This window comes from Octopus sinensis, linkage group LG16, assembly GCF_006345805.1.
Source record: "Octopus sinensis linkage group LG16, ASM634580v1, whole genome shotgun sequence".
Classification (NCBI taxonomy): domain Eukaryota; kingdom Metazoa; phylum Mollusca; class Cephalopoda; order Octopoda; family Octopodidae; genus Octopus; species Octopus sinensis.
Genome location: NC_043012.1, coordinates 33922906 through 33937068, shown reverse-complemented (window position 1 = coordinate 33937068; position 14163 = coordinate 33922906).

Here is a 14163-nt window from a genome sequence, read left to right as displayed (position 1 = left end):
TTTTGCATCCTCCAAAAAGCTGAGGTCAACAACCTTCTCTGCAGATGAAACGCGACCTTGGAGCAAGAGAGGAGGGGTTTTTCAATTGCATGAATTGTCTGTCTCTGGCTCAAAGTCATGAACCCCAACATTCAAAGAAACCAGCTGGATTTACCTCAAAGTCAGATATTCCTATGATAAGATCAGCCTGCTTTTGATTGGGTATCAGAAGACGTGGAACCCACCAATCATAATTGTTCATCATGCCAAGTCCATTGGGCAGGATATCTTCAACTTTCTCATGGGATGTGCTAATAGCATTTGTGATTTGATTTATAGAAGACCGTCATCATTGCGAAGCGCTGCAACAGCCGCGCCCCGTCCGCCCTGAATTGCGCAGCCGACGACACGTAACGGAGCCAGACAGCAGCAGCAGAAGAGGAACGACAACAACGGCATGCTAGTATGGGTTGGACGATTTGATAGGACCCGGCAAGGTCAGGGCCTCCCCTAGGTTTCCTAGTCTGTTCTGGCTTTTTCTACAACTGGATGCTCTTCCTAATACCGACCACTCCACAGAGTGTGCTGGATGCTTTTTATGTGACACCATCATTAGAGGTGGCACCAGCACCGATGCCAATGCTTTTTTTGTAGCACCTTGGTTTTAGGATCTCAATTCTGCTGTGATGGGTGGGTCTCCTCGAGTACAGCATTGCAGCACATACCTCAGTCCTCTGTCATCTCCCTCATAAGGTTCCATGTTCAAGATTGGCCTTCAGTCAGTGCAGTATAAATATACAACATAGTAAGATCTTACATATTTGGTAGAGTAAACTGATAAACTTCAAGCAACTGTGATTATGCAAGTAATTAATCAACAGAAACTCCCTTTTTGTGTGCTTAAAATATAAAATGAAGGAAGTGAAATAACTGTAATAAAATCAGGGCAGACATTTTTGGACAAACTATAGCAGTAGTATGGAGTGGATCTGGTATAAAAGCTACTAGCACTATGACCTGGCAACGCCGGGTCATAGTGCTAATGCATGCATATACAGCTGCGTGCGTGCACACATACACGCGAGTACTGTCCAAATCTCCGACCAACCACATACAGCTAGCTGGCATTCAATTGGCGTATCAAGTTTCGGGCATTTTGATTGGGTTTTGGATAGAAAATTCACAAAAAAGTAACTTCTAATGATTTTTTAATGGCTTTGCTGGCTGACTGGGGAAATGTAAAGATGTGCACGACCACCCTTGGACGGTTTTGAATGACCATAGAAAGTGCAAGCCCTCTAACTGAAAAATTGTGGATTTGTATAAAGGACACACACACACACACAGAGACAGACATTTTGCCGTTTATATATAGAGATAGGTAATGACATTATGGAGTAGATCTGGTCTATAAAGCCAACAGGTGACATGTTGCTGTCAGACCTAAAATTATCTCGGTTTAATAGAGTTAAACCTGGCGTTTAACAACAGTCATCCCGTTCTCTCTCTCTCTCACACACACACACACACACACACACACATACATACATACACACTTTCATCCACAAAAACTCAATTTGAAGGACGACAGTCATCCCTCACGCCGCCGCCGCCAACCCTTTCTTACGCACACACCAACCGGTAAAAACCCACCAGAACCAGCCACTGGAATGGTTTGCTATCAGATTTCTTCATTTGTCTCTCATCAGTTCAATCAGAAATGACGTCAAATAGAAACGTTATTTTAGGCACCTCTCTTTCTCTCTCTCTCTCTCGCCGTCTCTTTTTTTCTCTCTCTCTCTCGCTGTCTCTTTCTCTCTCTCTCTCCTCTGTTCCCCCCCCTCTCTCATTTGAAGCGAACATATCTCTTTGACACACTTTCCCCCTCCCCACCTCTCTGATGTATCTTCAACTTTAACATTGTTTCATGTGTAACTTACGTACAACGTCCCCCGCCCCCCCACCCCGCAATTTAATTAATAATAACAACGACGAAGTACTTGGCTTGATAACACACACTCCATGTTGATTACATCAAGAGGCAAAGAAAATAAACACACACAATAAAATAAATAACTGTTAAAATAAACATCGTGTCAACGAGAAGACCCTCTACGTGGTCGCCCGGCCAGTTAGAAAGAGCAACCAAATTCTCCTGAAATTATATTAGGAAAAAAAGGAGGGCATATTAAATAATGTAATCCCAGGTATGTAATTATATGTCTTGACGGTCACGGATAGAATGTCTTTGATGGAAAGTTTACTCGATCTCAAGGTTAGAAACAGCAGCCAGACTTCCTCCAAATCACAACCACCCAAAAAAAATTTACTCATTGGATAATGTGAATACTGATATCTTTTTTTTTACTCTTTTTACTTGTTTCAGTCATTTGACTGCGGCCATGCTGGAGCACCGCCTTTAGTCGAGCAAATCGACCCCGGGACTTATTCTTTGTAAGCCCAGTACTTATTCTATCGGTCTCTTTTGCCGAACCGTTAAGTGACGGGGACGTAAACACACCAGCATCGGTTGTCAAGCAATGCTAGGGGGACAAACACAGACACACAAACACACACACACGCACATATATATATGTATATACATATATACAACAGGCTTCTCTTTCAGTTTCCGTCTACCAAATTCACTCACAAGGCATTGGTCGGCCTGGGGCTATAGCAGAAGACACTTGCCCAAGATGCCACGCAGTGGGACTGAACCCGGAACCATGCGGTTGGTTAGCAAGCTACATATATATAAAATGACAGGATGGTCAAAGATGGAATGTATTTGATCATAGGTCTGCATGATCTGAGCTGATCTGGGGCTAAACAACACACAGTTGTTCAGTTACTGATAAAATCAATTTCAGTTTTTTTTTCTTCTTTTATAAAATATTCCCAGGTGCAGGCAAAGCTGTGGGGTTAGAAAAATGGGACGTTGCCGGCGGTTTGTGATACACTGCAGGCGTGTCCCGAAGTACCTTCCGTGGGAATTGTGCCACCAAAGGTAGAGACTGTATATCTCTCCCATGCTGTAGAGGAGGAGCTTGTGGTCCTCTTCCATAAGGGAGGGACAATAGAAAACTTCATCAAGAAATTTAAAAGGAAAGGCCAAAGGGAGGGGATTCTGTCCTGCACGGAGAACCCTGACTGGCCTTCACAGGTGGAGAGCTGGCAGAAACGTTAGCGCGCCGGGCGAAATGTGTAGCCGTATTTCGTCTGTTACGTTACAAGTTCAAATTCCACTGAGGTCTACTTTGCCTTTCATCCTTTCGGAGTTGATAAATTAAGTACCAGTTATGCACTGGGGTCGATGTAATCGACTTAATCCGTTTGTCTGTCCTTGTTTGTCCCCTCTATGTTTAGCCTCTTATGGGCAGTAAAGAAATAGGTGGCTGCCGAGGTCATATGGGAGACGGATCTGTGCAGAATAATGAACTCCTTCCCCAGCGGCCCAACTTGACAACGTCCAGGTGTTTGACCAAGACGAGAGGTCAAGTCGGGTTAGAAGACTTATAATGAATTAAAAGTAAGAGGCTTGGTGCCACATTTGTATTGATTTATTGCTTTTTGACTTGTGTAAGAGGTTCACTGCCTCACAATGGCTTTCTTGTAAGAGGTTTATTGCCTCCTTTATGCTTTGTTATGTAAGAGGTTTGTTACCTCAAATATGTATTTATAAAGAACAATGTGCTCGGGTCAACAGCAATCGGTGGGCGTTGCTGTTGCCCTCATTATTATCATATCATCAATCATTTCATCTCATTATGTCCACGTCCAGCCAGCAGCTTCTTTTCTTTGAAAGGCCCTTGTGGCCAATTGAATGAATAAAAGAAGCTTGCTTCTAAACCACATGGTTCGAAGTTCAGTCCCACTGTGTGGCACCTTGGGCAAGTGTCTTCTGCTCTAGCCTTAGGCTGACTAAAGCCTTGTGAATGGATCTGGTATGTGGAAACTGAAAGAAGCCTGTTGTATACATTGGGTCTGTGTTCATCCCCATCACCGCTTGACAACTAGTCGTGTTATGTTTACATCCTCTGTAACCAAGTGGTTTGACAAAAGAGTTTGGTAAGATAAATACTAGGCTTTAAGAAATAAATCCCAGAACCAATTTGTTTGACTAAAACCCTTCAAGGCGGTGCCCTAGTATGGCTGCAGTCAAACAATTGAAACAAGTAAAAGATAACGCCTGTTTTGGCTTGGCTTCTATGGCTGGATACCCTTCCTAATGCCAACCACCTTGTATAGTACCTGGTGCAGCCCCTGGCTTTGATGGTTCCTGTCAAATTGTCCAACCCATGCCATCATGGAAAATGGATGTTAAATGTCGATGATGATTCAGAGATGGAGGGACAGTACCCCTGGTATGACTTCTCCATGGCAGCGAACTGGCAGAAACATTAGCATGCTGGGCGAAATGCTTAGCAGTATTTCGTCTGCCGCTAAGTTCTGAGTTCAAATTTGCCTTTCATCCTTTCGGGGTCGATTAAATAAATACCAGTTACACACTAGGGTCGATGTAATCGACTTAATCTGTTTGTCCCTTCTGTGTTTAGCCCCTTGTTGATAGTAAAGAAATAGGTATGACTTTTCCTGTTAGTGACACTGATGTCTCTGGGGAAAAAATATAGGACAGATCCTGTCCCTTATAGTGTCATTCCACCTGCAACTGGATATTCCTCAAATCAACCTTATTGTCTTACTAAGAAAATAGAAAACATAGGTTAATGCAGTCCTTGTGGTTGGTCCAGTGAATTGTGTCAGAGAGGCAGGGTGGAGGTGTCGGGTGGATGTGTTGGATGGAGGTGTTGGGTGGTGGTGTAGGGTAGAGGTGCTGGGATGAGGTGTGGACACCCCGATCCATCACTTCCATGACTCACCTCCAATGGGTAGAGGTGACTGGTGGGAGTGTTAGGTGGTGGTGGTGTCGGGGGGTGTTTCATGGAGGTAATGGGTGGAAAGGTTAGATAAAGATAGTGGGTAAAGAGCTTGGGTGGTGGGTTGAGCTGGTGGGTATACAGGGTTTTTTTAGCTGTGTTGGAGGTGAGGTGTTTATTCTCCCTAGGTTCCCAACTCAGATTCTCAGGCTCATAATTTCCCCTGCATTTAAGACTCAGGTTGTTGACATTAAGTCAGTTTTGCTTGAACAGATCAAAGACATTTCAGTCATCTTATTTTAACACAGCAGAATGTGATTTGAGAGAGATTTGGCTGCGATTTCTAAAAGATTAACTGATCCTATACAAGCTCCATTGTTGACTAAAAATGTTGTTTAGCATGAAACTGAGCTTGACCAAGCAGACCTATGATCAGTCATTCCAACCATGACAATCACTTTTCTCTCTGGCAGAGTGTAACTAGAACTATATTATCAAGTATGTCCTTACTTTTTTCTTTAGGAAAAGTATGATTTGAGATAAATTTTGCTGCTATTTTTAGCAGGTTGAATAGCCAAGTAGTGCCTCTGATATTGTCTTGTAAGATCATTTATGTCATTTATAGTGCAATGGTCTTCCATCCATGACTAACCTTTCAATATAAATCAAAACCTATTTATATTATCATCATTGTTCAGTCAGACACTCTGGAGCAAGCAGGCTTAGATATCTTAACAGGGGCTCTCTAACACAATACAATGACCATAGTGAGATTTGAACTTGTGACCATGCAGTTTATAGTCCATTCTTTTCAACTGATTAAACACATAAAGCAGTTTAGCTCACGTGCTGTGTAGTGGATGCTATGATTAATCTCAGTCTGACATGTTTGACTCTTGTCACACAACTCCTCTAGTTTGATACAGATACAATACATTGAGTGCAAGTAAAAGACTTAGTCCAGATGGGAGGGCGAGGGAGGAAAGTGTTCTCAGTCAGAGGAAAAGAATGCACAATACAAGACACTATGTGGTTCACAATCGTTATCAATGTCTGGAATTAGTTTCATGATAGCAATGAAAATTAAAAACAAATTTTCACGAGACTTGTGATAAATTTTTTTTTTTTGTTTATAGCTTTTTTTTTCCTTTTTCCCCAACTTAGAAAATAGTTTCAAAGTTAGTCTAAATTTAGAACCGCTGTGTCTGCTCCTCAATCTTTAACCAACATCTGTAGTACTCCCATGGTCAGCAATTATGTCACACACACGCACACACATTTACTTATCATTACATCATATTCTCTCTCTCTCTTACACACACACACACACGTATATAGTTATGGGTGTGGCTGTGTGGTTAAGAAGTTCGCTTTGCAACCATGTGGTTTCAGGATCTGGCCCACTGCATGGCACCCAGGGTAAGTGTCTTCTACTAGGGCACTAGGCCAGCAAAAACCTTGTGAGTGAATTAGATAGAAAGAAACTGAAAGAGGCCCATCATATGTGTTTGTGTATACATACACACACACACACACACACACACACACAGCTAGTGGTGGGGGACAGCACTTTTGGGTCTGCTGTAGGCAATATGTGTTTTTTGTGGGGTCTGGGGGCAGCAAATGGAAAGCCTGCCCTGGGCGGCACACATTCTAGCTATGCTAGTGCACACACACATTTATATAAGAGGTTAAAAAAACCATCTAAGGGACAGAAGTATCCATTATACTACCAGTATCTTACCTATGTTTAACCCTGGGCATACATATGCAGGCATATTATGCTCATAAAACAAGGATAAACATGAGTTTATCAAGAATCAAAATTTAAAGAAAACAGGAAATGGAGAAATATCAATGAACAACAATTGACTTACTTCAATTATCATTTATTAATTCAATATAAATAGACTGCATCCCATCTAACAGCTGTTTCTGCTTCCAATTGTTGTATGGTGTTGCCATTGATATGCTAAAGATAATTATCATATTTGGTAATGAAACCGATCTGAAACATGGAGCTTCATCAGAGTGAAGAATAGATAAAAAAAAGGAAAAGTTGAATAGGGTTGTAATCGTACCATTTTGCTTGTGACATTAAGATTCCAAAAAGACACACAAGCAAAACGGTATGATTACAACCCTATTCAACTTTTCCTTTTTCTTCTCCAGGCTCTTCTTTTTCATCTATTCTTCACTCTGTTGAAGCTCCTTGTTTCCAATCGGTTTCATTACCAACTATGATAAATATCTTTAGCATCGTCATCATCGTTTAACGTCCGTTTTCCATGCTAGCATGGGTTGGATGATTTTGACTGAGGGTTGGCGAATCAGATGGCTGCACCAGGCTCCAATCTTGATCTGGCAGAGTTTCTACAGCTGGATGCCCTTCCTAACGCCAACCACTCCAAGAGTGTAGTGGGTGCTTTTACGTGTCACCGGCATGGGGGCCAGTCAGGTGGTACTGGCAATGGCCATGCTCGAATCTTTTGCACATGCCACTGGCACAGGTGCCAGTAAGGTGACGTTGGTAATGAGCATATCAATGGCAATACCACACAACAATTGGAAGCAGAAACAGCTGTTAGATGGGATGCAGTCTATTTGTATTGAATTAATAAATGATAATTGAAGTAAGTCAATTGTTGTTCATTAATATTTCTCCATTTTCTGCCTTCTTTCATATATATATACACACACACGCACACACACACACATTGTGTGTGTGTGATGTGTGAACATGTTTCTGTTTCCATGTATAGATATCAAGTAAAGGAGTGTCACTGTCATACAAGCGGTGTCATTCATTTTCAATATTCTGAGAAACCATGTTTGGTTATGGGATAATATTATCTTACCTGGAAACAGGTGAGAGATGGCAACAAGAAAGCATCCAGTCATAATAAAAAATAAAATCTACCTCAATAAACTATCCAACTCATGCAAGCATGGAAAAGTGGATGTTAAAGTGATGATAATATACACGCACCCTCACATACAAACACACACATTTACTTTATCATTACATTATCTATATCATGTGTATGCGTGTGAGTGCACACACACACATATGAACATTCACACATATTGATTATGTATAAATATGTCATTATCATCTTTTTTAGCATGGTCCAGATTGGTGTGTATTACACACGCACACAGACAGAGAGACAGACAGACAGACAAATATTTAGAATTCCGAGTTGTAATTTAGCCCAGGTCAGCCTGACTCAGCCGACCTGTGATGAAAGGCATTACAAAATCCTGATCCTTCTGCATGAAAGCATCTTGAACAATAGGGGATTCATAAATTATATTTACAATTTATTGTATCTATTAAAGCTGAAATCCATCCATCAACCTTTGCAATGAACGGAGGAACCCACATTAACCCTTTCGTTACCAACCCGGCTCTGGCTCTGTAGTACAAATGTCTTGTTTTCAAAAGTTCTGAATTAAAATCTTCCACCAAACCTTAGTCACAATTTATGTTCCTAACACTAGCTGAATGATAACGAAGTTATTTTACTAAATTCTTTGTTATATTTAAAATTAACTGAAAGAAACACAGAGCATCTCAAAATAAATAGAGTAACGAAAGGGTTAAAGTGTTCTGATGTTTCTCATAAAACTTTACTTGCCTACTTTTTTTTCCAATAAACTCTGCTGAGTTACCCTTATTTTTCAATGTTTTTTCTGAATTTTTCAAATTGCGAAGGTAATTTATGGCCACATCATCATCATCATCGTTTAACGTCCGTTTTCAGTGCTAGCATGGGTTGGATGGTTTGACCGGGGTCTGGAAAGCCAGGAGGCTGCACCAGGCTCTACCTGTTTATCTTAATGGCCTATCAATGTGTACAGCGAGTTTCTTTGCCCTAGGTGTTGGGAAGACAGTCGGGAAGAAATGGAAACAACAACAAAAAAAATAGTAATAGATTTACACATTGAATTAAAGAACAGAAGAAATATTTTGGAGCTAATTAAATTAGTTAAATATAAAATTCCTCCATAAAAAAATGAAGAAGAGTCAGACTAATTTTTAAAAACTGAAAGTCAAAAATTCGAAATAAGATGATGGGTCTAAAAAGATATTTGGTAGCCAATACCCAAATCTGAACTGCAGTAGTTGGTGCCCAGTTGTACACTACAGCTTTGACATTTTGGAAGTGAACATCAGCGCTTAGGCAGAAAATTCAGAAAACTACATTCGTTTCACATTTAATTAATGTCGTAAGTTTTTGTGGCAACATATTGATGTTGTGGAAGTAAAGGCAAAGCTTCCATTTTGGTCTTTAATTCATATATACACACACACACACATATATATATATATATATATACACACACACACACACATATATATATATATATATATATATATATATGGACTAAAGTCATTGTGACTTTGCAGATGTGGCTCACTTCCTTTTTGCTCAATCTTGCAGGATATGAAGAATCAAGAGATTCTTTTTCTCTTCAAATTCTTCTTTCTCCCTTTTGGCTATATTTTGTGTTATACGTTAATTTCATTCTTTTTTTTTCCTTACTTTTTACTCCTTTTTAAACCTTTTCCTGGCTGTAATTAGACATACGTTTATACTTTATTATTTCCTTATATAGAAGGAAAAGTTTACTTTGATTCAGTTCAGGATGACGATGATGATGATGATAATATATTACATTAGTCAGTCTACCTTTGATTGCTTCTATTTACCTAGACCCACTGCGGTTCCTTTGAAATACTTTTCTATTTGTACCAGACCCATCTTCCATTCAAATTTACTATAATCTTACTCATACCAACTTCAGTGATTCCGAAACACAGTGATTAGTTTCCTGGCTTTTATTTCTAACTTCTTGAGTTGACTTCCAATTTATTTTACAGAAGCTGTGCATGTAACTGTCCATCGACTGGTGTATTTATACCTATAATCTTATTTCTGGCATTCAATTTTGTATTTAATATTAGTCTAGACTGTTCTGTAGAACCTTCTCTCAATGCTCTCCTTCAATTCTAGGTTTTATCCTTTTTATCTATTCCTAACTACTTAAATGGCTGCTTCTCCTCAGATTCTCTTCCAATTCACAGCCAGAATCTAATTTGTTATTTTAAGTTTTAATTTACCTTTTCTCAAAGTAGCTCCGGCAGATTTTCTTTAATCGCATATTTCCCCATCACAGCTGAATCTATGCAGTTTTTAATAGGTTCTTTAGTTGGGTGTTGTGTCTTGTAAATGGTTGTAAATCTTGCCTGCAAAGGATAATATAGTCCAAAGTTACATCAAAGTACAAAACGCTCAAAACAGAAAGAAGATGTCTATTGGAATATGTGGGAGTAAAAATTGTAGAAATAACTAGTGCTTCTTGTATGATAAACAAACAAACAAAAAAAAAAACCTAATAAAGAACAAAAAAAACAAATATAACGGTCAAGATTTTTGATATCATCATCACCATTATCATCGTTTAATGTCCGCTTTCCATGCTAGCATGGGTTGGACGAATGACAGGGATGGCGAACCAGATGGCTGCACCAGGCTCCAATCTTGATCTGGCAGAGTTTCTACAGCTGGATGCCCTTCCTAACGCCAACCACTCCGAGAGTGTAGTGGGTGCTTTTTACGTGCCACTAGCATGGGTCCAGTCAGGCGGCACTGGCAACGACCTCGCTCGAATCTTTTACACATGCCACCGGCGCGGGTGCCATATGATAATAATAATCCTTTCAACTATAGGCACAAAGTCCGAAATTTGGGGGCAGGGTCTAGTCACATTACATCAACCCCAGTGTTCAACTGGTACTTATTTCATCAACCCCCAAAAGATAAAAGGCAAAGTCAACCTCAGTAGAATTTGAACTCAGGACACAAAGACAGAAGAAATGCTGCTAAGCATTTTGTCCAGCTGGCTAACAATACTGCCAGTTCACCATCTTTATAATAATATTAACAAGATCACTCAGAGTGAAAACTTCCGCCAAGGCAACACCAACATTCTCTCAACGATTAATCAGAGATGATTTTTAAAATGAGAATATCTGAAATAAACTCAACTGCTCTCACAAACGAGAATATTGAAAATGAACCAGACCGCTCACAAAAATTAAGTAAAAAAACAGGAAAAAATAATCAAGAATCCTTGTCCAGTACCAGATCAAACCCAAAATCTAATCAGTTTGTGCCAGTCACAAGGCCAAACATCCCTGAAAGTTTCATCCAAATCCATCCTGCAGTTCTTGGAATATCTTGTCAACGGACAAACAAACAAACATGGCTGGAAACAATACTGCTGCCTTCACGAATAATGGTTTCAAACTTTGGCACAGGGCCAGCAATGTTGAGGGGTGAGGTAAGTTGATTATACACTGACCCCAGTATTCAACAGATATTCATTTTATCAACCCCCAAAGGATGAAAGGCAGAGTTGACCTTAGCAGAATTTGAATTCAGAATGCAAAGGTGGACAAAATGTTGCTAAGCAGTTGGTTTTGTGTTGAAACGATTCTGCCAGCTCACCATAATAATAATAATCCTTTCTACTGGAAGAACAAAGCCTCAAATTTGTGGGGAGGGACTAGTCAATTACATCGACCCCAGTGTTTCACTAGTACTCAATTTATAGACCCTGAAGGGATAAAAGGCAAAGTTGACCTAGGTGGAATTTGAACTCAGAACGTAGTGATGGGCAAAATACTGCTAAGAATTTCGTCCAGTGTGCTAATGATTCTGCCAGCTTATCGCCTTAATAATAATGATTTCAAATTTTGGAACAAGGTCAGCAATTTTGTGGGAAGGGTGTAAGGGAAGGGTGGGAAAGCCAGTTACATCAACCCCAGTGTTTAACTGGTACTTATTTTATTAAAGGCAGCGAGCTGGCAGAAACGTTAGCACGCCGGGCGAAATGCTTAACAGTATTTCATCTGCCGCTACGTTCTGAGTTCAAATTTCGCCGAGGTTGACTTTGCCTTTCATCCTTTCGGGGTCGATTAAATAAGTACCAGTTACGCACTGGGGTCGATATAATCGACTTAATCCGTTTGTCTGTCCTTGTTTGTCCTCTCTGTGTTTAGCCCCTTGTGGGTAGTAAAGAAATAGGTACTTATTTTATTGACCCTGAAAGGATGAATGGTGAAGTCAACCTCAGTGGAATTTGAACTCAGAATGCAAAGATGGATGAAATGCTGCTAAGCATTTTGCCGTGTGTGCTAATGATTCTGCCAGCTTGCCACCTTATCAATTAAGGTAAAAATTGCTTCAAACTTTGATAAAAGACTAATAATTTTAGGAGAAATTTTTAGTCAATGACACTGACACTGCCCTTCCCCATGTACATGACTGGTACTTTAGTTCATTGACCCTGAAAGTGGAAGTTGAACTCAGAACATAAAAAAAGCTGAAAGAAAAGCCACCAAGCACTGCGTGTGGCATGCTGATGATTCTGCCAGCTTGCCATTATCATTGTAGCTCAGGATGAGGTCCATAAAGCAGTCTGCAAGAATGCTGAATGTGACAAGAGCTGCTTGTGTGGGAAAGCTGTAGAGAATGTGCACACACGTTGTTTGTGCATGTTGGATGATCGCACAAACATGCACACAAAGCCTACCACAATGAGTCAGTACATTAACTGGGGCCTCTCTAAGCTCTGGGTCAGTGCTTCACAACCGAGGTCTACATGATGATCCTTAGAGGTGCATATAAAATTTTGTCATTAAAGTTTATTGGCAATAAATTGATTATACTTTTAAATAAAACAAATATTTTAACATTTTTTTCCACACAATTCCTAATAATATTTAATTATATATATGTATATAAATCAAATAAAATTAAAAACAGAACACAAAGGATATCGCAGTACACGTGTTTCAAGCTTATAACATCAGTGTATTATTGATATAAAAGATGGTTTAAAGCTCTCTTCAGCCACAAACATTGTTAGTCCAAAGAATTACATCATAACATAAAAAATATGAAAAGCACATGTAGTATTACCTATTATAATAGGTTTATCATATCTCCTTGAAAAAAGTGTACTTGTAAAATTTCCTAACTGTATAAATGTATAAAGATTCATTGGATTTCGAAAATCTGCCCATACTGTATCACCAGGCAACATAGAGTTAACTATGTTGACTGATGTAAGAACAGGTTGTTTATAAAGCTTGAAACACGTGTACCACGATATCCTTTGTGTTCTGTTTTCAATTTTATTTGATATATTCTCTCTCACCTCTGCCACTATCTGGCATATACAGGTGCTTACACTTATCAAGTATTAACCCTAAATTTACAGTACCTACTTGATATATATATATATATATATAATATATATATATATATATATATATATATATAACCTAGGCTTTATTTAAACATTGAATGGGGGTCCAGTAAGGAAAACTAAGAATCGGGGGCGCGGTCCATAACAAAATTGGTTGAGAACCACTGCTCTAGATTAAAAGTACATGAGAATTTGGGTGAATAGAGGAGAGAGCACAGACAGTCATGGAGAACAGTGCTAAAATTCTGTGAGACTTTAATGTACACATGGAGAGAGTGACATCATATTGGTGGTCAAAGAGACCCTCTAAACTTTTACTATTGATATAGCTGTCCCCGATGACCATAATGTGGCTGCTAAAAAAGTTGAATTGATTCCCATCAATGCCAACTTGTAGGTGTAACTACCAAGAATGAGGAACACCACTACAAAAGTCATTCCTGCAGTGGTAAGGGCACTGGGGTCCATCCCAAAGAAATTGTTGCAATTCTTTGATCAACTTAAAACCAAATATGGCATTGGCACTATATAAAAAGTGCTACATCATTAGGCACTACTCATATCCTGCAAAAGGTTTTTTTCTGTCTGAAGTTTCAGACCTGATGGGGAAACCTTAAAAGAAAACCAAGCCAGTTTAAGAAACTGTGTAAAGCAGAAATAATGACCCAAGTACTCATCTGGTACTTGTTTCATTGATCTTGAAAGGTCGTAAGGCAAAGTCAACCATGGCTAAATTTGAACTCAGAATGTAAAGAAAGAGAAAATGCCAGCAAGCATTTTGCCCAGTATGCTAATGATTCTGCCAGCTCACTGTAAAAAAACGAAAAACAGCGGTTTCAACTTTTAGTACAAGGTCAGCAATTTTGGGTTTGAAGTAAGTTGATTTCATTGACCCAGAGTTCAGCTGGTACTTATTTTATTGATCCCAAAAGGAGGAAAGGCAAAGTCAACCATAGCAAGAATTTGAACATGGAATGGAATGTAAAGACGGATGAAATGCTGCTAAGTATTTCCACCTGGC